We start from the raw sequence: 27,258 nt of genomic DNA, 5'->3' as shown, positions 1-27,258 counted from the left end.
TGAAGTGATTAGATTTCAAGGCCGGCCAATTTGGGTGAAATGGTCTCACTGACACCAGGTGGGCTGGGAGGCCTGCCAGGTGTAGGTTGATTCACCCATGTGTCTGAATAAAGGGCAATGATTGTTTTTAACAAATTCTACAGGATTCCCCAATTACTAAGTTCCGCCCAAAGTTTGCTCTGACACATGCTGTCAAATGCAGTCTGGAAGTCAATGAACCCCGCATAGAGGGCTCTTCCCTTGGTTGACATTGCTTCTTCAATCAAGTGTGTGATGCAGATTAAATTATCTTCTATAAGGCAGCCCTTTTGAAATCATATTTGTTAGGGGTATTAACTTCCTTGCTTCAACCAAGGACTGCAGTTCACAGTTTAGTGTACTGGCATACCACTTCCCTTCCACATCTAATAGTGCAATTAGTTGGCTAGGTATGCTTGGGATCCTTTTTTGTGGATTGGGACAAGAAGTGCCCCTCTCCGCGTTCTATTGTGTTTCCTACCCTCCTTCCTCGTGTCCTAACCACCCTATGCCGTGCTTTTTTAATGCTGCACTGCAGCACTGACTGCTGTGCAACATGGCTTAAAGTTAAAGAAAAGCTCTATGATGGTGGCAGGGCTGGCTGCATCATAGTGCTTTGATTTTTTTTCTTTAAGCCATGTTGCACAGCAGCTCACACTGCCTTGAAGCATGTAAAAACATTGACAAAGCCAATAGATTTTGCATGGATGAAACCTATTGGCTTTGCCAATGTTTGTTATAACAGTCACCAAGCCCAAGAGGCGTATTTGTGAGCCCTGTTGTGTCGCACTTACAGCACACAGTGTGGTGCAAGGGTAACACAATTTACAAATGAGATTTATGAATCCACGCGAGGCCACTTTGCATGGCTCTGAGTGGCTACAGAAATCTAAAGTAAAGCAACGCAGAGGAAATTGCTCTGCTGCCTTACTCTGCCCTGATAAGGCATTCCATGGATGCTGTGTGGGTGTTCCCACACAGTTCCCATGCATTTTGAGACATTCTCAAACTTACCAGAAGTGGTAAGCCTGGGAATGCGCCAAAAAGATCCGTCTTCTCAGTGGAGGAGTAACACGGAGAAATATTTTTATCTCTCCTCATTACTTAGGGGGTCATACCGCCGCCCGCCAAGCGGGAACCGCCGAATGACCGCACCGTGGTCAAAAGACCGCGGCAGCCATTCTGGCTTTCCCGCTGTGCCGGCGGTCGACCGCCAGAAGGCCGCCCGCCGGCCCAGCGGGAAACCCCCTTCTACGAGGATGCCGGCTCCGAATGGAGCCGGCGGAGTCGAAGGGGTGCGACGGGTGCAGTGGCACCCGTCGCGATTTTCAGTGTCTGCTTAGCAGACACTGAAAATCTTAGTGGGACCCTGTTAGGGGGCCCCATGACACCCGCGCCGCAAGCAGCGCCGCCATGGAGGATTCCCTGGGCCAGGGGTAAACCGGCGGGGAACCGCCGGTTGCCCTTTTCTGACCGCGGCTTTACCGCCGCGGTCAGAATGGCCAAGGAAGCACCGCCAGCCTGTTGGCGGTGCTTCCGTCATTTTAGCCCTGGCGGTCGCCGACCGCCAGGGTTAGAATGACCCCCTTAGTCTTTCTTTGTGCGCTGCATCGTAGAAAGAGGAATATGCCTCTCAATAATGTTTTTGTGCAGGAAGGTGCCCCTTCCTGCACAAAAACAACCCATGCAATGCAACGCAGGCACCCTTGCACCATGGTGCCAGTGTGCTTCTGTTGGCGCTAGACAGATCATTTTGTGCCAGCGCTGGGTAAAGACCAGGAAACGCAATAAATACAGAGCATTCCTGCCCTTTCCCTATAAAGCACCACAGCAATTGACCCTGCAGCACTGTGGTGCACAATAAATATGCCACCAGATTTGTACCAGGCACAGCCAGAAAAGCTGCAAACCACCACAGAACGGGAACCTTTCTTCCCAATACGTAATCTGGCCTTATGTTGCTGCAGGGTTCAGGCCAGAGACAGAACTGAAAATATGAATGTAAATGATATACAAAACTCCAAAACATAAAAATATTTGTAGTAAAAATGAAAGAGTATATACTAACAACACCCGACAAAACGCTGCTGAAGTGCAGTAAACATAATTTGCAGATTTAACTCTGCACATCTCTAAACGCAGCTATGTCTATTGTTCAGTTGCTTTGGAATTCAGACCATGTTACCCCATCGGTGTCACAGCGCACCCCAGGTAATAAATTGTGTACGTGGCACCGAGCAGACAGATTGGAACTGGCAGTGTCTGAATATTCACTTTACCGAACTGGACTGTAAAACCCACATTTGCAGACAAAAATAAAAACCAATACTGAGTGTTCAAACTGTACTGTGCAGAGGTAATTCATATGGAGTTTCCACACACGCTCTCTAATATGAAAATCCATTACCCTTGGCGATGCAAGGACAGAATTTAACTTCAATGTTCTGGTGTACTTTGGATGTAAATTTCTTATTTCCTAATCTGCAAATGTGCACGCAGTGGTGGGCCTTGGGGGGGGGGGGAGGGGGGGGAGTAGCTACTTTCAAGTGAGAGACATATTCCTAATTTTTAAATTCAATAACAAGCGAATCATCCACAGATGTTGACAATCAGCAGTCACCACAAACAGCAGCTGAGCGAGTCATGAAAACTTTAGACAGTTAGGCTCATATTTATACTTTTTAGTGCCGCGTTTGCGCCGCTTTTTGACGCAAAAACGGCGCAAAGTTACAAAATACAATTGTATTTTGAAAGCTTGCCGCACTTTTGACTAAAAAAATAACGCAAATGCGGCACTAAAAAAAAGTATAAATATTGGCATTAGGCCCTGATTTATACTTTTTTTGCGCCGCATTACTGTAATTTTTTTCCGCAAAAGCAGCGCAAACTTACAATATTTTGTACGTTTGCGCTGCTTTTGCATAAAAAAATGACAGTAATGCGGCGCAAAAAAAGTTTAAATCAGGGCCTTATTACGTCAGTAGGGCGGGGAGCTTCATTCCCTCAGTAGCTGTCAGTCTCCCAGCTACTTATTATGGGAGAATAAGTGAGCAATAATACATTTTTATTTGTGAGCGTTAATGCAGTTTGTGTTTTGTGCCCGTTGGTGCACTTTTTGTCCCCTCATGATTAGGGATTTATTCAAATTGCCAAAAAGTTTGAGTATGAAAACCCCAGGGTTTTTTAGGGTCGAGCGCACAAGCACTCTCTCCTCTTTTGTAATCTCTCTGTGGGCTTTTACCACATCCATGTCACACCCATCATTTTGGGTGGTTTGTGCGCTTGCCTTTTAAAATTCGCTTTATTTCATTAGTGAAAGGCATGCATACGCCGGTGCTTATCCCTCCTTAAGTGCACCAGTAAACTACTGAAAACATACAAGGCTCCATGTTTTCAGCACGGTTTCTGGATTACTTTTTCTTTTTATTTCCTATGCAGTGCAAGCTCGGTGGGCAGTAGTCAAGCGATTTGCATGACATCGACCCTGTTACATGGATATTTGCACTTTTGCCGGTTACATGGAAAATTGCACTTTTGCCAATACGTTTGACTGTGAGTGAACTTCTGTTTCTGTCATGCCGCGTGCCGCAACAGGATCTCTCGTTCGGGCTGCGCTGGGGGCCGTGATCCAGGCCGCTTGAGCCACAGCGGACCTTTTTTTCCAGCTGGGCGCTGTTCTTCTTGCCGCGGTGGGGCCGGGGGCTTGACATTGGGCGTCGGTGTTGTCGTGGGGACCCACACCCCCCCTCGGATCTGACACTCACCGGGTCCCTCATTCCAGGGCTTTCTTTTTCCCCCTTCTTTTGGCTGACGGTTCCACGCCTTCCCCTTCCCAGCACACCTTTCACCTTCTCACTATAGTGCCTGTGCCTAATTGGTTCTTTGACTCCTTCCCAATCCAAAATGGCTGTGTTACTTCTTCCTGTTTATCACTTCCTGTCTAGGAGTATATAAGGGGGATAGATTCTTCTTCTCATTGCGTTGCAACACTTCTCCTGTATTGGTCACGCTCCGGCTGGTCTTCCCTTGGACTCCAGTTTTTTGCCCCTGTTTTTTTCCTCTGCTTTCCGATATTTTTCCAGGCATCTAAGTTCTATCTACTTGTTTGAAATTGATATGGCACATGGCCATTATCGACTAGTGAGCATGAAAATAGGCGACGGAAAGGACTCTGCCTTTATTGTGGTGCTTCTGGACATTTACTCCGTACCTGTCCCATTCGTCCGACAAAGCCCTTGGGAAATGCCAGCTCCCGTCCTCTGTGAGAGGGGAGAGGATGGGATATTCCAAGATACCTTCCATCTGTTCTTTCAGAGAGGTAATGACCACTCTTTTCCTTTTACCCATCACCTTACAATTAGCAGATGGCCGTGAAGAAAGAGCATTGGCCTTCTTGGATTGTGGAGCCAGTGGTATCTACCTCGAAGAAACCTGGGCTCTGTAAAGACAGATTCCTCGGATACCCAAGGACACACCAGAGCAAGTCCACATGATGGATGGTTCCCGCCTAGCCTCTGGACCTGTCATGCATACCACTCCTACATTATGATTACATTTCGGCAAGCATCAAGAAAACATCTCTTTCGACCTTATATCCTCACCACATCACGTAACGATTCTGGGTATTCCATGGCTAACCCGGCATAATCCCTATATTCATTGGGAAACTAGAACCATTTCTCTTTCTTCCCAATTCTGCCAACAGCACTGTTACCTGTCAGGAACTTATTGGTCCCCAAAGAACATATTACTAACACCTCCTAAAGTAGGATGTTCCATCAACTTTCTCCAAGGAGTACCCCAACATTATCTGGAATATGCAGATATATTTCAGAAACCTGAAAAGCCAGTACTACCACCTCATAGAGAATATGATTGTGCCATCCCTTTGAAACCAGATGCTGTAGTTCCCTTTGGGCGCATGTTTTCTCTTACCGAGCTTGAGAAAAACATCCTCAAAGAATATCTAGAGGAGAACATACAGAGTGGTCTGATTGCCCCTTCCTCTTCACCCGCAGGGGCTCCCGTCTTTTTCGTACCGAAGAAGACGAAGGATTTGTGTCCTTGCATAGACTTTCACGGATTGAATAAAATCACTACTAAGGACCGCTGCCCTTTATTAAAGATATTTTAGAAGCCATCAGAGGTGCTAAGAAATTCACCAAACTAGATCTTAGGGGAGATTACCATCTTTTAAGGATAAAAGAGGGTGATGAATTGAAGACGGCCTTCAGAACTCCTTTTGGCCATTATGAGTACTGGGTAATGCTCTTTGGACTAACCAACGCTCCCTCCATCTTTCAGAGATTTATGGATGCTATCTTTTCTGACCTTTTACACCAAACAGTGGTTGTCTATTTGGATGATATTCTGATATTCTCCATTCGCCCAGAACAACACACTAAACATGTACACCAAGTACTAGAAAGACTTAGACAACACCATCTATTCTGCAAGCCAGAAAAATGTGAGTTTGATCAGACCGAAGTAAAATACCTGGGGTATCATATCAATCAAGTAGGTATTGCTATGGATTCAGACAAGGTCCAAGCCATTCTGGATTGGCCATCCCCCTCCTCCATCAAAGAAACTCAATGTTTTCTAGGATTAGCCAATTTCTATCGTCAGTTTGTAGCTGACTTTGCCCAGCAAACCAGTCATATCATGCAAACCATGAAGAAAGAGAAACTACGGAAAGGTTTCTGTTGGACCGAAGAAGCGGAGTCCGCATTTCAAGCGTTAAAACATGCCTTCACTCAAGCTCCCATCTTACGGCACCCAGATACAACCAAACAGTTTATTGTCGTCACAGATGCCTCAGAAAAGGCGATAGGGGCTGCCTTACTACAAAAACAAAATGATGATGGGTTAGAACACCCCATATTCTACCTTTCCCTCATTCGATCTGACTCAGAACGAAACTACTACTTGCATAGTGATTCTACTATGCAAAATGTATTTGAACATAATAGAATCATCGGATTGGTTCAATCTTTTCTTGATAAAGTTAAAACTGAGTATTCAAACCTTGATTCAGCTGAGATGAACGATTCCGACCACATCTCCGTAAGGACAAGGACTACTATTATCACAAAAAAGCATTGTTCTTGCCTACTAAACTAGTCCATACAGAGGCCCTGCAAATATGCCACGATTCCCCTATCGCAGGTCATCGTGGTATTAAAGCTACTCAAGATCTTCTGCTTCCCTCTTTTTGGTGGCCCATACTCAAAATAGACACTGCAAGCTATGTAACTTTTTGTCCCATCTCTGCACATAAAAACACCTTGTAATAGACCAGCAGGATTACTTCATCCTCTACCTGTTCTACCGGGTCCATGGCACACTATATCCACTGACTTTATGTGCTCTTTGCCTCCCTCAGTTGGGAATCGAGTGATAATGGTAACAATTGACTCCTTCACGAAAGTGGCACATTTTACGGCATTAAAGAAACTACCTACTGCAAAAGAACTAAGTAAAATCTTTATTCACAAGATCTTCCGGCTTCATGGCCTCCCGCAAGTCATCGACCGCGGTCCCTAATACATCTCACGCTTTTGGAAACAATTGTGTAAGGCACTAAAAATAGATGAAGCTCTATCATCTGGTTTACATCCTCAAACTAATGGACAGAAAGACGCTTGAATCAAGGTCTCAAACAATATCTGCGTAGTTATTGCAATGCTATGTAAAGTGATTGGTCTATGTAAATTCCTCTTGCCGAATTCTCTTACAACAATACTGTACACATTGCCTCGAAGGTCTCTCCTTTTTATTGCTCTTATGGGTTCCACCCTCAGGATTTTCCTGTTACTCTGAAAGAACCACCTACACTCCCTGCCATCACCTCATTTAGCCCGGAAAATACGAAATGCCCAACGTGTTATACATTCAAATCTTCAAGCCACTAAAACATACATGAAAAGAATGGCTGGTAAGAAACATTGTGAAGCCCCGCCTTATCAAATCAATGATAAGGTCTGGCTTTCCTCAAAGTTCTTACCTCTCCGATTATCCCAAAATAAGTTCAAACCCCGGTATTGTGGTCCATTTCTGATTCTTCAAAAAAATCAATCCCGTTCCTGTTTGGCTTCGTTTTCCTCGGACTTGAAAAATACATCCTGTGTTTCATGTGTCTCAGCTGAAACCCTATGTGCCTGATCCTTTTCAAAGACAATTCACCTGTCCTCCTCCTCAACTGGTTGATAATGTACCTGAATACGAGGTCCAGGAAATCTGTGACTTTCGGTACTTCCGTGGTCGTCTCCAGTATCTCATTCATTGGAAGAGCTATCCTATGAGTGACTGAACGTAGGAGGACACATCTTCGGTTCATGTCCCTCTTCTGGTCCGTCGTTTTTTCCGTCTTTTCCCTCACAAACCTGGGGTCTCAGGGGGAGACCTACTGTCATGCCATGGGCCCCCTCGGCATCTCCCGCTTGGACTGCGGTGGGGGCCGTGGTCAGTGTTCCGGGCCGTGGGGCCTGCCACGGCCCTTTTTTTCCGGCCGCCCGCTGTTCTTCTTGCCACGGCGGGGCCAGGGGCCCGAGATTGGGCGTCGGTCCTCACCGTGCACAGCGCACGGAGCGGGTGTTGTCGTGGGGACCCGCGCCCCCCCCTTGGATCTGACACTCACCAGGTCCCCCATTCCAGGGCTTTCTTTTTCTCCCTTCTTCTGGCTGACGGTGCCATACCTTCTCCTTCCCAGCACACCTTTCACTTCTCTTTTTCCCTGCATGCATTTGTTTCCCTTCTCACTATGGTGCCTGTGCCTAATTGGTTCTATGACTCCTTCCTAATCCAAAATAGCTGTGTTTCTTCTTCCTTTTTATCACTTCCTTTCTTGGGGTATATAACGGGGATGGGTTCTTCTTCTCATTGCGTTGCAACACTTCTCCTGTGTTGGACACGCTCCGGCTGGTCTTCACTTGGACCCCAGTTTTTTTCTCTTGTTTTTCTCCTCTGCTTTCCGGTATTTTTCCAGGCATCAAAGTTCTAACTCCTTGTGTCTTCCTTTTTGTGCCAGGGAGTTCCTGTTTGAGGTTTTTTTCCCTTCTGGGTTTTCCTCTGGGACTCCTTCTGGAGGGCACGGACTGTGGTGGCGTACTATTGTCAACAGCACTGTGGCTACCGGAAGGGGTCACCCTTACCTCGGCCAGAGCAGGACTTGCAAGAACTGGGGCCGCACACCATCCCCTTCTGATCCGGACGGTAAGCCAAGGGTGAATCATGACAGTTTCCTTCCGTGTGTTTCCTTCGCTCTCATGGCAGCCATCGGCTCACTTATGTGAAACTGTTTTACTTTTCATTTTCAGTTTATGTGGCAAAAAAAGTCTAGTTAGGAGTTTACAATGCTAATAGCTCTAACCTGAGCAAATACAAGACCCATTGCATTACAAATGCTTGTCTCATATGCCATTGGATTACTACTTGGTAGCATCTGCATGTCTGTAGAGAGTATATGTCTGGGGTAATACGCAGGGCAGATTTTTGTTATCCTTGGCATGTGTGAAGACGACACATGAATTTGCCAGAGTGAGTGATTCTCAAATAGGCATGTTTTTATGCCTGTGAATAAATACCCTGAGGTAGGTAGTCATAAAAGTGGCAAATAGAGGGCAACCTAGCTCTAACCAATGCAATGTTGTGCAGAGGGAGCATTATAAACAAACAATGGGTGGGGCATACACAGAGTGGCCCTTCGTGTGAGCTGCTTCTTCATTGGCAATAAGAATAACAAGCATTTGCAATGCAATGGGTCTCGCGTTTGCTCTAGTAGAGCCATTTGCGTTGTAAATTCCTAATATGACTTTTCTTGCTACATGAATTAAAAATAAAAAGTAAAACAGTTGACATAAGCAAGCCGATGCAAAGCACCACGGGCGCCATGAGCACGAAGGAAAGACACAGAAGGAAAAAGAAGTTCGCTCGTAGTCAAATGTATCGGCAATCGGGCAAATATCCATGCAACGGGGTCGATGGCCAAGGTGGTTCAAACGTAAAGTAGTTACCAATGATAACAAAGGATTCTTGAAAGGCAAGCCCATGAACAAGTGATAGTGATGGGCGTAAGGTGAGCATGATTAAAAGCCACTTGACCTAAAAATGTCCACATGCTAAGAATGTGAACCCAGGGATAGAGGAGGAAATGCTTCTGAAACGGGGTGGCTTATTTTGTAGTCATGGCCTGTACTTACAATCAATTACTTATTAAGACTTATGCTCAAATAGCCAAGCCCCCAGTTTTCCACTTCCAGCTGAATACTGTTTATTCTGTCAATGTGAACAAGAAACAGAGGGTGAGGGTTCCATGTTTTATCCGGTTGGCTTTCTATGCAAATGAATATAACTTGCTACCACATTGCTTTACAATAGAGATATTTCCTTTTTCCTGATTTATTTAGAAAAGCCTGAAAATTGCGAACCCTTATCTCAAGTTGGTGGCAGAACAATTGGCAGAGCCGAGTGAGACGTAAGAAAATCCACAATACCCTTCGTAAAGGCAAGCAAATCGAGCAGCACAAATGGAGGGCCTTATTCGGAAAATAAAGGCCTTTCCGAGCGCAAATGGCTATGCCAGTCTCATGAAAAAGGAAAAGATATTGGTCACTGACATTGTGAAACCTTATGGCAAATTGTAGTTCATGGAACAATGGATGGTGACCTAAGCAGCAGAGATTGCACCAGTTAGAGCTGCCACTTAGAGAGGCATAGAAAATGGCAGCTTTGACTGATGAAATAGTGCTGTGGAGGAAGTCTGTGGAATGGGCCAAAAAGTTGGAACTTAAAACGACCACGTTGTAGAGTGGTGCCCAAACTTCAGTCCTAACTAAAAAAATCAAGTCGAACACCTGAAGGACTCACAAGAGCATGAATCGTCAGGTGCTTTGTCCAGTTCTTTTAGCAGATAATACATCAATTTACCCGTAACCAAAAGAAAAAATATAATGTTCTTGAAATAGTTCAACATCTCAGCAGATGGGTGTTTACCAGAGTTACTGGTATTTTTTATTTGAAAAACTGTTTTAGATTGATGCCTCACAATTAACAGGGGCATTGGTGGAACGTAACATACCCATCTGTGAAATACCCCCATTATGGCGAACCTCACCTTCCTTGATGTACACGAGAATTCGTATAAATGTTCAGAACTTTTGCTGTTCATGACCACTGTTGCAATTCGTGTAATTTGTGCAGGGGTCGCCAACAGTAACAAGCACTGCCACTGCCAATAGGACTGGTACATGAGTAAAGTGCCATTTGTGTCACTAATGGGTTTAGGCACTCAAGGAATCATCATATATGCGTTTTCACTCATCTTTGAACTTGTGCATGCATTCATAGACTCATTCTTGCATTCAGTTTCCGACACAACTGCAATAAATAAAACACATATAAACTCAGCAATCAACAGGACTGATCAATAAACATTCCACCACCTGTAATAGTGACCCATGTGCAAGGTGCTTGTGAATGGAAAGCTATTTAACAGGCCATTCATAATGAAAGCCATAATACCTTTATATCATTGTCAAATTAATCCACTTCAACTGCATCTCTTCTAAATGCTATAACTTTAATCACAAAAACAATTCTAGTATTACACAGTTTAAAGAAGTGTATGTTTATTTTATTAAATATCATCAGATTGCTGCTAAAGTAAAGGGAGGGTAGGTATGGGGGTAGAGTTATAGGATAGTTATGAATAGACTTTCAGTAGTACCACTTTAGGCAGTACAACCTGTGGGATGTGCGGGCCAAACATCTCAAAGGAAGCCATTGCCCACAGTCAGTCACACAGAATGCTCAAGAGGGAAGGGACCGGTTCCCTAAAATCTACACACATGCAGACGCCGGTTACAGCTGCATGCAAGAGTTCTGCTCTTGGCGTAGTTCCGTCCCACTTCTCACAAAAAACAGGAACCACCCACCCGCTTTGCGTTGTCCATGTCAGCTTACCTGCAGCTGATGCCCACGAACCCAAGTCTGGCCTCATCCTGAAGAGTCTATGATCCAACCCTTCCGCCGAATAGGTCGTGTCTCAACCAGGCATGAAGAGTGCACCGAGCTAGACAGAGGACTGATGGGTTGGATAGAGGATGTAGTCGTCATATTGGGCCTTGCCTGTCCCTCCTGCATTTAATAGCGCTTGTTCAGTTGATAAGTTGATATGATGAGCAGGCATTTTAAAACCAAATGACATTTTAAGAAATAGTAACCAATTGGACTTGTATACAGTGTTTACATGTTTTCGGAACTGATCTCGTATCTTATTCTAAAAAAATCAGATTCCTGAAATACGACTGAAACCACTTGCTACTGCTTAAAACTGCATCTCCCAAAAAAATTCAAAATGTATCCATTGATTTACCTGTGAAACCCAACCTCCAAATATGGCAGCTACAGTATCGGACACTGACTAAATTGTGATGTCAGTTTAGCTCTCTTTCAATAACCAGGAGTTATGGTAGAGCGCCGTGGCTAGGCCCCTTAGATCACAGGGCTGCCGTGGCCTGAACCCCACGCACTAGTCGTGCGTAGGGCTGGCCTTGCCACTTCCGCACTTTCACCTTGCAAGGTGCGAGGGTGCAAGTGCTTCAGAGGGAGTCGCGCAGGCCATGCCACTTCTGGGTCCGTCCGCCGGCACGCATCAGATGTGGGGGCTATTTAAGTGCCCCTCCAGAAAGGACTCTGCCTTTCCTGAAGCGACGTCGGCGGTCGGTGCCCCTGGATTGACGTCGGAAGCGCGTTCCATCAGCTTCTGCACCCGGCCAAGATCTCTCCGGATCGGAGGCCGGAACGTCGCTGTATTAAGAGCCAGGTGATCCTTTGTTGCCCCGACGAGCAGAAACCGCTCCAAGGCCTGTGAGACAAGGACATTGCTCCTTTGCTTCTCATCCATTTGTTTTTGCCCCTTTTTGCAGTGCGCACGCTGGCCTGACCCGTGTCCCTTTGCCTGGATCCTTTCTGCAGCACTGCTTGGGCCCGTTTCCTTGGCAACGCATTGAGGCCGGCAGCGCTACTAGGGCCCGTTTTTCCCCCTTCTTGCAGCGCGCTCACTGCCCGGGCCTGTTTTTTGATAAATTAAGCCCCCTTTGAGTAGGCCTTTTTTTGGGGCCTACTCCAGTAGCCTCCTCCCCCTCTTTGTGGTTGGAAGGCCCTTTCTGAGGTTTTTCAATCCTCCCCATCTACAAATAATTGTCTGTGACTTTCTGACCTGGCTGGGCAGCCCACCAGCATTTTAATTTGTGCAAGCAACATCGGCCCGGTCTGGACCAGGAACGCTCTTCAGGATCTGGGGTAAGTGAGAAATTGCAGGGGGCGGGAATAAAAAGTAGTAACGTATTTTTACTTATTGTTTGTGCATATGGGTGTAAAATTGTGAGGAGGGGGGAAAAAGTAGTACTGTGTTGTTTACATTTGTTTGTTCAGTTAAAGATATAAGGGTGATCTGTGCATAAGTAATTCAATATTGTAACAGTTTGATAGTGCATCCAGGGTCATGGCTTGCAATCGCAGTAAGGTTGGAAAGAGAAAAGGCAAAGACCCCGAATTGTCGCAATTATTGAAATTGGTCTTGGCCAAATTAGGGGATGGGGAATCCGACAGTGGGGACTCCGTATCAGATGGGGAGAACAATGGGGCAGAAGGCAACCTCCCTAGGCGCTCTCATGTCCCCCCATGTGGCATTCCCTCCTGTAAAGCGTAGAGTTAGGAAACAGGTTTCAGACATTCCTGTGGGCCGGCCAGAGATGGCAGCGCAACAGGTCGCTGCTGCCCCTGCATTACCTACCAACCCTGCGCAGTCATCAAGGGCGGATACTTTGGCCCAGCCTTCATGCACTACTCCAGAGGCCCCCTGGTAGAATTGAGGGTAGTTCCTACGCCGGATCATGTCCATTTTAACCGATATTCGGCAGGCATTGTCAACTTTAACAACACCCCCTGAAACCCAAGGGGTGCAGACCACAGCGCAAGCAGTCCTTACTCATGCCTCACAAGTGTAGGGCAGCGCCACTCCCCAAGCACCTACGCAAGATGCGACCACGCAAGCGCTGCTGTCAGCGGTACAGCTTTTGTCTAGCCTTGACATCCGTCTGCTCCTGTTCCGCCAACTGTACCGTGGGCCCCTACAGATACCCTGAAGAATACATTAGTGGAACTCAAGTGGCAGATCTCAGCAATTACTGCAGTGTGCATTATTGGGACAGCGGCTACTGGATCTGCAGGCTCGAGTGACATTCCCTCACTGGGCATGCAGTTCTCTATCCCCAACAGCGTGGGCAAAGGTGAGATCTCTGAGAGCAACACTAATAAGTCTGGGGGTGTAAGTTTGTTGATCAGCGCTGGACAAGACATTCTATTAGCTTCAGTCGCACGTTGCGGCAGATGTGAAGGAAAAGATTTGGAAAGGGGAATTTGTGGACATCGTTTCACTCATCAGAGCTAAGAGAAGGGAGGTAGAATTGAAAGATAAGGAGGGGAAGGCCTCATCTTCAAATGACAAAAAATCCAGGGTCGAAGAGAATATGACAAATTGGTTATTTGGGTTTAATGTTTTTATGTTTGTCATGCTTGAGAAGAAACCAGACTTGGCAACCTCTATGATTTTTTATGCTAATAGGATATTGAAAGCACATCATGTGTAAAGAGGTAGTGCTTGGCTGGAATATGATAGGGACTTCAGGTGGGCTACGTTTGAGGACTCAGATATAGGCTGGGATCAGAAGTGAATGTATGGCTGGAATGCGTGAACAGTAAGCTGCCTGGGAAGCAGCCTTTTAGCACACAATATTCTAATGAGAAAAAGGGCTCTTGCTGGGTATTTAATAGAAAGGTGTGTTCACGCCCAGCGGGGTCCTGCAAATTTAAACTGCTCCTTCTGTGGACACCCTTCTCACCCAGAGTTCAAATGCATCAAGAACTCCAAGGAGAAGGTTAAGGATTGGAGTAAGCCCTCAAGCTGAATTAATCCTGCCCTCACCCATACAGATTGATGCATTCCTTCCATGGCTGCAGTCGTATCCTAACAAAGACTCTGCAGACTTATTGTTTAAAGGTTTCTCTTTTGGTTTCAGGATTCCCGCCCTAAAGGTGCCCCCTACTCCTTATTGCATTCATTTATTGTCAGCCTGGATAAATCCGGGGTTGTTACGAAGAAGGTTGAGAAGGAAAGGTTGTTGGGAAGGTTGGCGGGCCCTTTCTCCTCTCCTCTGTCCAGTAATTTTGTCTGTTCCCCCTTGGGAGTTGTCCCTAAGAAAGAGCCCGGGCAATTCAGGGTAATCCATAATCTCTCATCCCCACATAGGTCTTCAGTGAACGAAGCAATTGACCCCCAACTATGCCCAGTTTGTTATGCCACAGTGGATCAAGCTCTGGACAAGTTGCGCGGCCCAGGCCGGGGGGGGGGGCGTTCTGGCCAAGACTGACATTGAGTCAGCATTTCAGCTTCTCCCAGTACACCCAGAAGACTACCATTTATCAGGTTTCCAATTTGCAGGGTCTTAATATTACGATAAATGCATGCCAATGGGTCGCAGTGTGTCTTGCAGTTATTTTGAACAGTTCAGCTCCTTGTTGAAATGGATTTTCACCAAATGCACTACGCACAGGGATGTGATTCATTACTTAGATGATTTTCTGGTACTGGGCCCTCCTGGATCAGTGAAGAATCTGGGGGCTTTACGGGCCTTGACTACCATGTTTGAGGAATTTGGGGTTCCACTAGCCCCAGGCAAGATAGAGGGCCCCACAACCTGCATTAAATTCCTCAGGATCGAGATAGAGTCAGTGGCTGGTGAGTGTCACCTCCCTTTGATAAGTTGTTGGCCTTTAGAAACTCTATTGACTCAGTCCTGGCACAAAAGAAGGTCACGCTACATGCTACACCAGCTGCAAGTATTGGTAGGACAACTGAATTTCGCTTTACAAATTATTCCTATGGCACGCCTTTTTTCCCCGTCCATTGCAATTGGTGTAGAGGAGATTGGCAGGGTTGACTGAGAAGCATCATCACACCAGACTGTCGCTGGAGGTCAGAGAGGATTTAAAAATCTAGGCTTCTTTTTTACAAGATTTCAATGTGGCGGTCATTTGGCCTCCTTGCCCAGTCCCTAGTCCTAATTTGGGCCTCTTCACTGATGCAGCTGGTAGTGTAGGTTTTGGGGCCATCCTGGGTTGCAATTGGTGTAGAGGAGATTGGCTGGTTGAGTTGCATGATACTGGGATTACAAGGAATGTGGCATTTCTGGACTTATTCCCCATTGTGGTTGATGTCACAATTTAGGCCCTTATGTTCAAGGATAGATCTGTAATATTTTGGTCTGACAACATGGCAGTGGTGGAGGCCATTAATAGGCAGGGTGCCTCATGCAGGCTTGTACTGCGGTTACTGAAACATCTAGTCTTAATGTGTTTGAAACTGAATATTACCTTCTGTGCAAGACGTGTTCCGAGTGTTCATAACAATGCAGCTGATGCTTTATCTCACTCATTAATGCAGTATTTGCAGAGGTTCCACCCACAGGCGGCGGAGAATATGACGGAGTACCCAGCATATCTGTGGAAGATTGGAGTCCCGCCCACTCCAATTTGGTAGCAGTGTCCCGAGCAACCCGCACACGCAGGTCATATGAAAAATCATTTCAGCAATATAGAATGTTTTTGAACACTCGCAAAATTACAGATTGTTTCAACGCAGGCCATTTGCTGTTTTTTAAGTCATCTTAGGGAACTTGGCAAACCAGTTTCTTGTGCAAAGGCTCATCTTGCCGCCATTCGTTTTTTCGCAAAACTACGTAATCAGGAGACTCAACTTAATGCATTTATCATTAAGAGGGCTGTGGCCGGGTGGGCTCACCTAGATGGCACAAAGAAGGACACTAGGTGCCCCCTAACAGCTCACATATTGGCGGAGTTCCTGGACAGTCTCGAAAAGGTTTGTTCCTCCCCCTTTAAAGCAACACTATTTGTGGCCGCATTTTCTACAGCCTTTTATGGAGCTTTTAGCATGGGCGAATTAGTGGGGTCATCCAAGGGTGATTACACAGGAGGCCTCCAGTTGGCCGACGTTCGGATTATCCCAGGGTTCGTAACAATTCGGTTACAAAGGTCCAAGACAGATCAACTAGGAAAAGCGTTGACCATAGAACTTAAGGCTGCCCAGGGATCCCCTTTGTGCCCAGTAGATCGCTTAGTCTCCTACTTAGCAGTTCGCCCAACCTCTGAGGCCACAGCTCTTTTTCTACATAGGAACGGGGAGTGCTTATCACGTTACCAGTTCTTAGCAGTAATGAAGGCGGCACTGGAGGCTGCTGGGGTAGACCCTCAAGGTTACTCATCGCACTCATTCAGGATTGGGGCTGCTACTCTAGCAGCCGGGGCTGGGATGTCTCCTGCAGAAGTGAAGACCATTGGGACATGGTCATCCAATTGTTATAAACGTTACATAAGGCTTGAGTTGCAATGATAAGTGTTACACACTCCTGTTTTTGATTCTTCATGCTGGTTACTTATGCGACTTTCTTTCATTTCAGTACTATGCTGTCTCACGTGGTTTGGGTGCTGGGTCACTCTTTTGTCTGACGGGCGGCCTACAGGTTGCAACTGCTCCGTAAGCCCAAGCTGGCGGCAATTCGTGATGTGGCCTTTCATTGGTGTGGGATTGGTGAGCTGGGAGTCACAGGCTGAAGCAACTAGTGGAAATGGCAAAAGGGTGCAAGGGACTCCAGTTCCCGGATCTCATCGTCATACATATGGGTAGAAATGACCTAGTTCGACTGGGGCGCAAGACTCTCACGGAAGCGATTTTAACGGAAATCACCCGATTATCCAAGGAGTTCCCGAACGCTGCCATCGCATGGTCGCACATGGTACCTCGTCGCAACTGGGGTCCGAACACTGAATCAAGGACCATGAATGTGTCCGTTCGTCGACTTAATGCGGAAATATCAAGACTGTGTCCTGGTCCAGGCCGCTTTTGGAACATCCCACACAAACTGCTGAAAGGGCCAGACATGTTTCATAAAGATAGGGTGCTTTTATCTGACGCGGGAACAGACCGTTTCATCACGGACATTTGGTCCTTCTCTCTCATCTTGTTTGGGGGTGGGTAGGACAAAGGACCATTAGGCCCCTGGTCACCCTTGTGGCGGGAGAGGAGATACTAAAGTCACCATAACCAACAGAGGGGTCCCCAAGGCAGGGTTCCCTGGATAACACCAGAGGTAGGATCCTGAAGTCCTGAACCAATCTCCGGATGTACACACCAGCTTGGGGGGTAGGGAGCCCAGATCGCTGGGGTGGGCATGGGGCTCCCGCACCTGACCTCCCCGTTACACCCCCATGGCGGATTGCTGTTTGGGGAGGGGGCGAAACCCAGAGCATGAGGACAAGGGACAGTGAAGTCTTGGGAAGTGCGCCCCCCCAGGGATACAGGTGAGGCACGGTTCACCTTTGTGGTCAAAAGAGGTTCAGGACAGGAAGGGATCCTGTCACATTGATTTATGACTTAAGTGACTGAGAAATTCTTATTGAAATGATGTGAGGTTATTTGATGTATTGTATTGTTTTTTAAGTGAAATATTAACTGCGTGTGTTTTTAAATCTTCGTTTTTAAATAAATTCCTTCCAACAAATAAGTCTTGTCGGTCTGCATGTGGCAGGTGTTGGGGTGAGGGCTTTCTGGTGGCCTCCGGGTTCTATGACGGGGAAGCAAACTTATTCACCACCAACGAACACCAGTGGCTGCCTGTGGGTAATAACCTATTGCGACTGTAGTGAAATAAGAAAATGGACTACTTTTGCACTTCAATTTGCAGACTGGATGCTCTCTGTTTGTGCCTGTTAATGAATGCGCGGGGAGCTATAGTTGTTGCAACCACGTCAGTTATTCTTGGTTTGTAGAGCGCTCTAAAACACTGAAGTATTGAAACATAGTATGCAAAACAAACTTGTTTCGAAAAAAAAAAAAAGTAATACAGTTTTACATAAGAGAGTTGATTTAACGTGCCACGCCAGGAGCATCAAGGAACACACAAATGAAACAGAAGTTTGCGCGCAGTAAAACGTATGGGCAAAAATGCAATTTTCCATGTAGCAGGGTCGATGTCATGGAAGGCGCTTGACTACTGCCCAGCGAGATCGCGCTGCATAGGAAATAAAAATAAAAAGTAGTCCAGAAGCCATGCAGAAACATGGAGCCTCGTTTGTTTTAGGTAGTTTACCGGTGCACTCGAGAAGGGCTAAACACCGGAAAAGGCGTGACATATGCATGCCTTACACAAATGAAATCAAGGGAATTTTAAAAGGCCACCAATCAATGAAAGTGATGGGCATGTGGTGCGCGTGGTTAAAAGCCCACAGAGAGATTACAACAGGGACCAGAGCGCTTGCACGCTTGACCCTAATAAAAAATGACAGGCTAGCTTTTTCAATTCATAACTAGATTTTGAAGCTGGAGTGCAGGGGCCCTGCAACAGCACTTGGTCCGTGGTATAATGTCCCTATGACTGTCTCTTGCTACAACCCTGGATACACCCAAAGAGAACTCTAATATGCAGCAGAAGGTGACTACTGGAAACTCACTAGGTTACAGACTGAATGATTGGTTTATGGAAGACAGTTGTATTGTTCAAGGTCACAGGTTGTTTTATTTCTATCACTGGCAGAGGCTGTAAAATTAGCTCCGACTTGTATTTTTGCACTTTTTCCTTTTCACCGTATGTATGTTGCAGGCTGTGTGACGTGTGGCATATGTGTTGTGAGATTATGGTGACAGGGTGCCTGTTTAAGCCTACATATTTTTGGTGGAAGGTATCATGGCAAACAGAGCAAGAGGGAGCTGCTGCCCCTTTGACGACACAGTTCATTTATTTCATTCTTGCAGGTTCAGTAGCACCTGTGGTAAGGATTTATGGACTCCGCCTGGACATCCTGTCAAGTCTGGATTTTAGTGCTGAACAAAGAAATGATTGGAAACAGTTACTTTTCTACTTGGCGCACAACTGAAATCTGCCCCGAGACAACTAGTTGCTTGTGATTTCTGACCTGTCTCTTCACAACGCACATTTCCAAGGCCACTTGAGGCCTCATCGCTGCCTTTTTTCCTGTACTCTGAGCTGTCTGGAAACAGGAGAGACGCTCACTTTGGAAGTCCGGCAAATCTTACATGTAGTAGGCCTTGTTTTGAAAAATTAGAGCCTGCCCTCTCATTTCCTTTGAGGAAATGCTCAGGAAGCTGTACCCAGCAACGATTGGACAGACCTTAACACAATGCAACCTTCATTTAGCATCTTCCAACTAGTGGCCCCTGAAATGGAAAAGATTGCTCTTTTTGGAAGCTATTCCAGCATCACTTGTAAGGGACCACTCACCAGGAACAGGACTTAAGTTACACTTATTGGCCAAGTTTGGAACCAGACCTAGGCGTTTAGAGAACCCTCCTGGAAATACTGACTTTCTACTGCCCTGGAGAGGAGAGAAGTTGCTTGAACCTAAAGTAGAACATCAAGTCCCATATAGCTATGTGGAAAATGACTGGAGACTGGAGGAAGGAGCCTGCTCTGGAGCCATGAGTTCACCAAAAGATTGATGTGACCACACCTAAAACACACGCTTTATCTGAGGGTAAAAGTGTGCTTGTATCATCAAAAGATTAAACTGGTGTTAAACTTTCACTGTCTTTTGCCCCCCCTCTTATATTCTTGTAGCAAGTAATACCGCATTTCTGTCCTGGATTGAGGCCATTTGCCCTGAATCTAGCAGCCTTATCTGTGCCCTTCAGCTCCTGGAATATCACAGTAGAACGTGGGCAAGGTAAATGACAGCACCCCTTATGAATACTGGTCGGTGACCACTAACCAGCATGGGACCCCCACTAAAGGCTTCCTAGAGTCCATGGAGGGCAGGTGGCACCCCATATGTGGTAAGGAACCATGATGTGGAGCCCATTATGCGCTTGGTTCTGGCCGTTCTGGCAGGACGTTCATTCTTCTCCTTTTGGAGTACCTACAGGACAGAAACTTTGTTCGAAGTCGCAGGTTGAGAACATAGGAGCAGTGAATTAAACAAAAAGCACATTATATAATTTCCCACTTGAGTGCTCGATGTACTATTCAGACTCAAAGAACTCTGAACGTTCTTTGCAATGCAGTATTTTTGCATTTTTTGGTTTTGTTTGTACTATAAATCACACAGTCTGCCTTTATTATGGCATTACGGCACCTTTTGCAAGCTCAATTTTGTACAGTCCAAGTAAAAGTAAAGAAGCTATTAATTTCCTCCTCTCTTGTTCTTGCCGTCATTCCCTAGTACCTTACCTGCTCAGTCCTCTGTCCTTGTTCACCTGCTGTCTATGCCCCCTCCTCTCAATCCATCTCACGCTCCACAGGTTCATCCTCCTCCTTCATTCCTCTCTATCCTTCCTCTATCTCTCTCTATCTGTCTCTCACACACTTCTGTTTCTTTCTACCAGGCCCCTAATATCAGTTCAGCTTGCACTGTGGAGAGGAGAGGGAGAGCCTTGACACTATGGGGCAAATATATGAGTTTGTCTTACAGTGCCGCAGTAGTCACCATGCTGAGCTGCACTAACGCAGTTTTGCACCAAAAGGTTTAGCACCCGCTTGCACCATTTCTGTGCACTAGCCGGGCACCATATTTATGGAATGGTGCAAGCCGGTGCAAAGGGTAGGCTAGTGTAAAAAAAAAATGACGTAAGTTGGGTGGGGCTGGCGGTATGGAAGAAGGGGGTTTTGCACCAAAAAATGGCGTTAGGCAGGTTAGAGTAAAAAAAAATTACTCTAACCTGCCTAGAGTCATTTTCTGACACAAAACCATCCATACCACATGACGCCTGTCTTAGAAAAGACCACCCCACCACCCCAATGGCCAGCACAGGGGACAAGAGTCCCTTGGGCATGGCCATTGCACCCTGTGCCATGTATGGGGTGCCATTTCAGGGTCCCCTATGGCACCTTAAAAAATAAAATAAAGTACTTACCTGGGATGGGGTCCCCCATCCTCCGCTGTCCCTCTGGTGTGGGTGGGGGTGTCCCTGGGGCCTGGGGAGGGCACCTGTGGGCTTAGTCCATGGTGTTCCACCATGGAAATAGGCCCACAGGTCCCCTAATGCCTGCCCTGACCCAGGCGTTAAAAAAGTTGCAGGCAAACTTCACCTCCCTCCCATGCACCATATTTGCACAGGAGTATAAATATGGCGTTAAGGCCATAGAGTCATTTTTTGGCGGGAACGCCTACCTTGCATTTCATTAAGGCAAGGTAGGTTTCCACATCCAACAAATGACTTTAACTCCATAAATTTGGTGCTAGTCAGGTCTAGCGCCAAAGTATAAATATGGAGTTAGTTTTGCATCAAATTGAGTTAAAAAAAAATTTACGCTAATTCGGTGAAAACAGAGTATAAATATACCCCTTAGTTCTACCAATACTTAGACCTCAGCCTTAGTTTAAAATGCCCTTCACCATATACGCATCACTTCAACCTGCCTTATATTATGTTGCGTGCATCTGTGTAGTGCATTTCCATCAACTGCATGGTCTTAAAACACTGCTAGAACAAGTGTGCCCTGTACGGTTCTGGAATCTCACTGTCTACAACCAATGTGGCCTGTTGATATTGCATTTGGTTGTTTTCTATGTGGAATCATGATAGATAGAGTCAGCAAGCAGAAGTGGACTAATCTTTTACATATCCATTCATTATATTGGATTGTGTGGCCTTCATTCTGCTTTTGAGCTGCATGGAGCATAATGTGCTTGGATGCATGTAACAAAGTGCCTTCCATTTGCTTCTTACTTCAAAGGTGAAAACGTGTCCCGACCTAGGTACTTTACTTGCACGGAGACTCGTTTTAGGCTGATGAACCTTTTGACCCTGATTGGGGGCACCTCAAGACGAGATATCTATCCCGCATTTCAATCACTAGGTCAATAACCTCATCAATATTCGCAATAACGGATCAACCAAATTTGTTAATTGCATAAATAAGAATTTAAACACAATATGACCTTTCAGCCATGAATAACCACACTCGATTTAGTAAAATTTATGAGATTTATTCCCTATTAGTTACAATCTACTAGCAAGTTTATTAGTCTCAATACCAGAAAACACATCAATAACCTCAGAATGTGGCAACTTGAATATGACTTAAGCAAAGCAAAGATCATGAACATTAGAACAAAGCATGACGTCAACATGAATTAACTTTAGCAGAATAGCATTAGTACGTTATTCAACAAAGCAAAGATCCAGTCATTTGTCTATTTGCACCCAAATGTCAGTGAACTCCTTAACTAACCTCAAATTAGCATCAGCATGTTGGGCTTCATGCAAAACTATTTGGTAACACAAATTTGGAAAACATCTAATTATGGCCTCTATCAAAGAGCAGTTGGTACCTAGAAAGAAAAGGCAAACAGACAATTACAATTTGATTATCATATAGTTACCCTCCGTAATGGGTCAGCATACAGAATCAGTCTTCGTCCTCAGGACAGCAGTCGATTCACCATCAGCCCAGACAGAACAGCAAAGTCTCAGCAAAATAGGGTAAGTAGAAATACTTCCCTCATAAAGAGGAGAAGCAAGTATCAGGTAAGGCAACAAGGGTGAGGATGGTTTAAAGTATCTGTAGCAAGGACTAAATCAGAATATCAGAGCAACACTAATAGTGTCCTTCTAATGTCTCAGTAAGAGAGACAAAAATGGCTTGGATAAAGGCACGCAAATGGCTGATTTCTCCTTGTGATACGTCGTTAAATTGAATTCGCCAGACAAGTCTCTCATTTCCAATTGGTCCATATTTGGTGCACCATTATCTCTATCCAATAGTCCATTGGTCACCTTACTAGAATTTTCACTTAAAACAGTTCTCATGCAGCTTATTGGCTTCAGTGATTTACGTCTTCAACGGGTAGAATGTCAGATAGGAAAAGTAACACTCCTTGCTTTAGTCAGTCGCTCCATTGTCTTTACCAGTTTGAGCGACCTTGTACCTGTTCCGAATTACACTGTTGCATTCAGCAAGAATGTCTCCTAGAGCAAGTCGGGTCTCATGAGAAAGAATTTACTACGGTTACACACCCATCTCTGGCTTCTGGAAAAGAACAGCTTTATGTCCTTCAGGAAGACAGCAAATCGCACGTTAGAAAAATACATTTAATATGAGACCATGCAGCTAGGCTCAGACCCTTGCTAACTAAGGCCTAATGATTAATTCGACAAAACCTTAACATATAACTCTTAATGCTAAAATAGAATCATACATTAGTACATTAATAATCCATTATTAATCAATTCCATTTATCATCGTATACATTGGTGGTCACTCCCCGTGGGCACATTTCAAACGTGTATGTTAATATTAGTCTGTCACGTTTTCTATGCAGCTTCATTACACATTGTTTTGCAAGCAGTTCATGTTAATTTTGATTATAAAAGCTACACTCCAACAATGGTACAGTTGTCCATTCCTCAGTTTCAGTTTGCTGTTCTTTTTTGAAGGAACCTTAACCCATTATGTGGCTTTGATTCCAGTCTTTGTGTACATGGGTAATTACATCACTTTAGAATGACTGATAATCATATTGGCGAGAGTATATTGATGTATCAAAACATCTTGAATAATAAAAAACACTGATCAGTTATAGTTAAAATTATATTTCTATAGCAATATCATTTTTTGTTTTGCTTATAACGTTGGTGCTGTGTGGCGAATTTTCACAAAACGTTCCAAAACAAAAAGCTAATCCACCTCAGCTCCTTCCTGGAAAGTTTTGGGGTGATCCATCAAGTGTAGGGTGATAAACAGGAGAGGTTCCAAAACATGTTTTAACCATTCATTTTGCTATAGGAAAATTAAACAGCGACATCCCAAAAACTGATGAACTGCAATACGCTAAATTTGGAAGATAGCTATACCTTGGCCCAGAAAGCTTGCTTTTTGTCAATGCTGCAAATCAGTTTAGTGGTTGTTAAGAAGTTAAGGTTAAAAATGTATGAATTTATCACACCGCATAAGATCCGGAAAGATGGCAGATCACTTGATAGGATTTGAATGTCTGCACCACAAAAACAAAGATGTGATGGCAGCCATTTTGGGACTCTGGGACTCAGTCCTCTGTACTACGAAAAAAGTAAAAATAATGTAGTGGGACAGGATAGGGATAAATGACACAGGCAAGTTAGGCAGGATTCTCACATGCTCAAGTGTTTATTTCTTAAAGAATGTTCAGTTGACATACCCTGGCGATGCACTAGAATGCTTTTGGAAAATTAATGGAGACAAACAGGCAATGTGCTCCCTCTCACACTGTTTAAATTTCCTAAAGATGTTGGGTTGCCAAACCATGGGGAATGTACCTTCATGCTCAGAGTGCTACAAAACCTGATATACTAAAAGTGGTTCTCCAAACACCCCCAAACAAATGGAGTGCTCACTGACGATATATATATATATATATATTCAGTCCGCAAAAACGTTGAATAAGAAGCTCACCCTCAAGGTGTTGCAGTGCAAGAGCAGTTTTACTGCATCTAAAACAAATGGATTGCTCACTGACGATGAATGCCAATCAGAATAAAAAACGCATGTCCAAGTATACTCAGTGCTTGCTGTTTCAACACTGGGTGACAAACACTTTTGGCTCTGAATTCTTGTTATTTCACAAAACACAGAAAGGCAACTTGCTGCGCTGTATTGTGAGACAGGGAGACAGCCTGAATGTGCCATATCTATAAAGATTTGGTGAATTCCTGTCTTCTTCTTGCACTAGCGCACTGAATGCAATGGTGCAAGGGTGCCTGCAATACAAGCAGGAATGTTTCTTGTACAAGACGTAACTCAATATGGAACATAAACAATCCACAGAGGCTTTTTTCCTCTTTTATATATACATATATTTGTAGTTAGGACCATGTTTCTATATTTTGACTTGCCTATATCATTGGCACCGTTTGACGATTCTTCATGAACTTTTCCACAAAAAATGCCCCTGGGATTCTTGTTGTATAGGGATAGTTTCAGGGTGATCCATCAAGCGGGGGCAGAGTAAAAAAGGGGGTGGGGTGCAGGTAAAAAAAATGTGTTTCCCAAGTTAATACCAATAGGACCTTTCAACACAACTACAGTTTTTGGGTACACGGATTAGGTTTTCACTTATTTGGTGTAAAACCGTTCAGTAGTTTAAGTGAAATTAAACAGAAAATAAATGTGTATATCTTTGGTCCCAGATCCTCCCCGATGACTTTGGGAATAACACCAAGCTTGTGTAGTGAAATGCACAGCTCTGATTAGCTGCCAAGAATAAAACCAGGAAGTGTTAGCAGCTGAGTCCCTCAAAAAAAAAAAAAAAAAAAAAAGGGACCAGGGTAGGGATACCCTGACTCCCCAGCCTTGTTCGTGGAGTTTCAGAGGGACCCCAGCAAGGCAAAAAAGCATTTTTTAAAAACATTTTGCAGGTAATTCACGGACCCCCGGTAAAAAATAAAAAAGTGTGGGCTTTTAAAGTCCCCGGGTGGACCAGGTTCTGGGGGCATACTAAATTATGAGGAGGGGGTGTATGGGGCCCTCCTCCTTCGCTTAGTGTTGCCCCCGGCACCGCCATCTCCCCGGGGCAGAATATGTAAACAAATGCAGGCTGCTCCCCCGACCCCCATGACAGCCCCAGGAACCACCACCTCCCCAGGGCAGAATATGTAATCAAATCGGGGAGGGGGCGCACGGACCCCCAGCAGCACCTGGGACCAAAACGTCCATGTGGCAGAATATGTAAGCAAATAGTGCCACCACCCCTCGGGCCGCCCAGTCCCCCTCAGTCCCTGGGACCTCCACAGGGCAGAATAGTAAATTGATGCTGGGGGCCACACAGCCCCCTACTGCTCTGAGGGACCGCCACCTCCCCGGGGCATATTCCAAAAATAATCTATGGGTCCGCTTCAGACCCCTGTCCTGGGGCTGCCACCTCCCCAGGGCTAAATTGTAAAGTTGGAGGGGGCCTGGCAGCCCCCCTCGTGAAGCCTACAATGGCCCTGGGGACCACCCTCCACCCCCAGGGCTGGCTCCTGCTATGTCCCGGGGTACCCACCATGGGATATAGCTGTGACGTGGTGGGAGCTCCACTCGCAGTGAGGGAGAGCTGTCAAACAACTCTCCGTCACTGTAAACAGAGAGGGAGCTGTGTGGCCCCTACCCCCCTAAATAATAAATGTTTGTGCCAGGTCCTGGAGGATAGGGTCCCCAGGGCTGAGATCAGCCTGGGCAGAGGGACTGATCATGTATCTATATATTTATTACTTTAGGCCTACTGTACAAGAGAGAAAATATTACTATCTTGAAAGCTTTACTCTGTCTCACCATCACCCTATGCCTCTATCAATGTATCCTCTATTTCTTCTCTCTGACTCATCCCAAACCCATTTTATTACTATGATCTCCAAATTAAACCTTCTTAGACTCTTCCTTCCTCTACCCCTGCTGGCTCACCCCAAACCTCAGTTTACTTCTATGCTACTATGATCTCCCAAACAACCCAACAAATTGTCCCTCATTTATCTCTGATTTGACTCATCCCAAACCCCATTTTACTATTATATTTCATGATCTCCCCCCTTTCTATAGACTCTACTCTCCTCCATTTCTCCTTTACTCATCCCAAACCTCATCTTACTACAATGACCTCCTAATTAACACTTCTGGATTCTTCCCTCCTCTGTCACTCCATTATTCTATTTAATCCAACTAAAACACTTGCATGTCCTCCGCTCAAATGTTTGGCAATATGTTTATTCTGACTAGCAAAATTAATACGTTTTCTTACTCTCAAAGTACGTCAGAATTTTCAAAATAATAATGTAGATCCATATTCAATTCTAGGTTTATCTTTGTTTGATGTATTTCTATGTTGACCTACCATCTCCACCACAGTTGTTCTTTAAATAGATTTTTACAATGTCATCTTCATTTTGAGACCTGCGCCATGGTGACCAATGAGCTCTTCAGGAAATTTCTAAACTGTTCTGCTTTTGTTGTATATATATTTTCTTAGAGGTAGACTTGATATCACAGTCTGCTAATAAGTGCATTGACTATAAGTTGTTATTGCAGAATAAATTCACACTTTATTCAGAGATAATGATGCTCCATTAGTTATCCAAAATAATAAATGGATATCTAAAACCTTGGACATACCTCAAGAACACACCCATGAAAGGCC

The sequence above is a fragment of the Pleurodeles waltl genome, chromosome 1_2 (assembly GCF_031143425.1).
Source record: "Pleurodeles waltl isolate 20211129_DDA chromosome 1_2, aPleWal1.hap1.20221129, whole genome shotgun sequence".
NCBI classification, from domain to species: Eukaryota; Metazoa; Chordata; class Amphibia; order Caudata; family Salamandridae; genus Pleurodeles; species Pleurodeles waltl.
The sequence above is the reverse complement of the archived record's forward strand: the minus strand, read 5'-3'. Positions refer to the sequence as shown.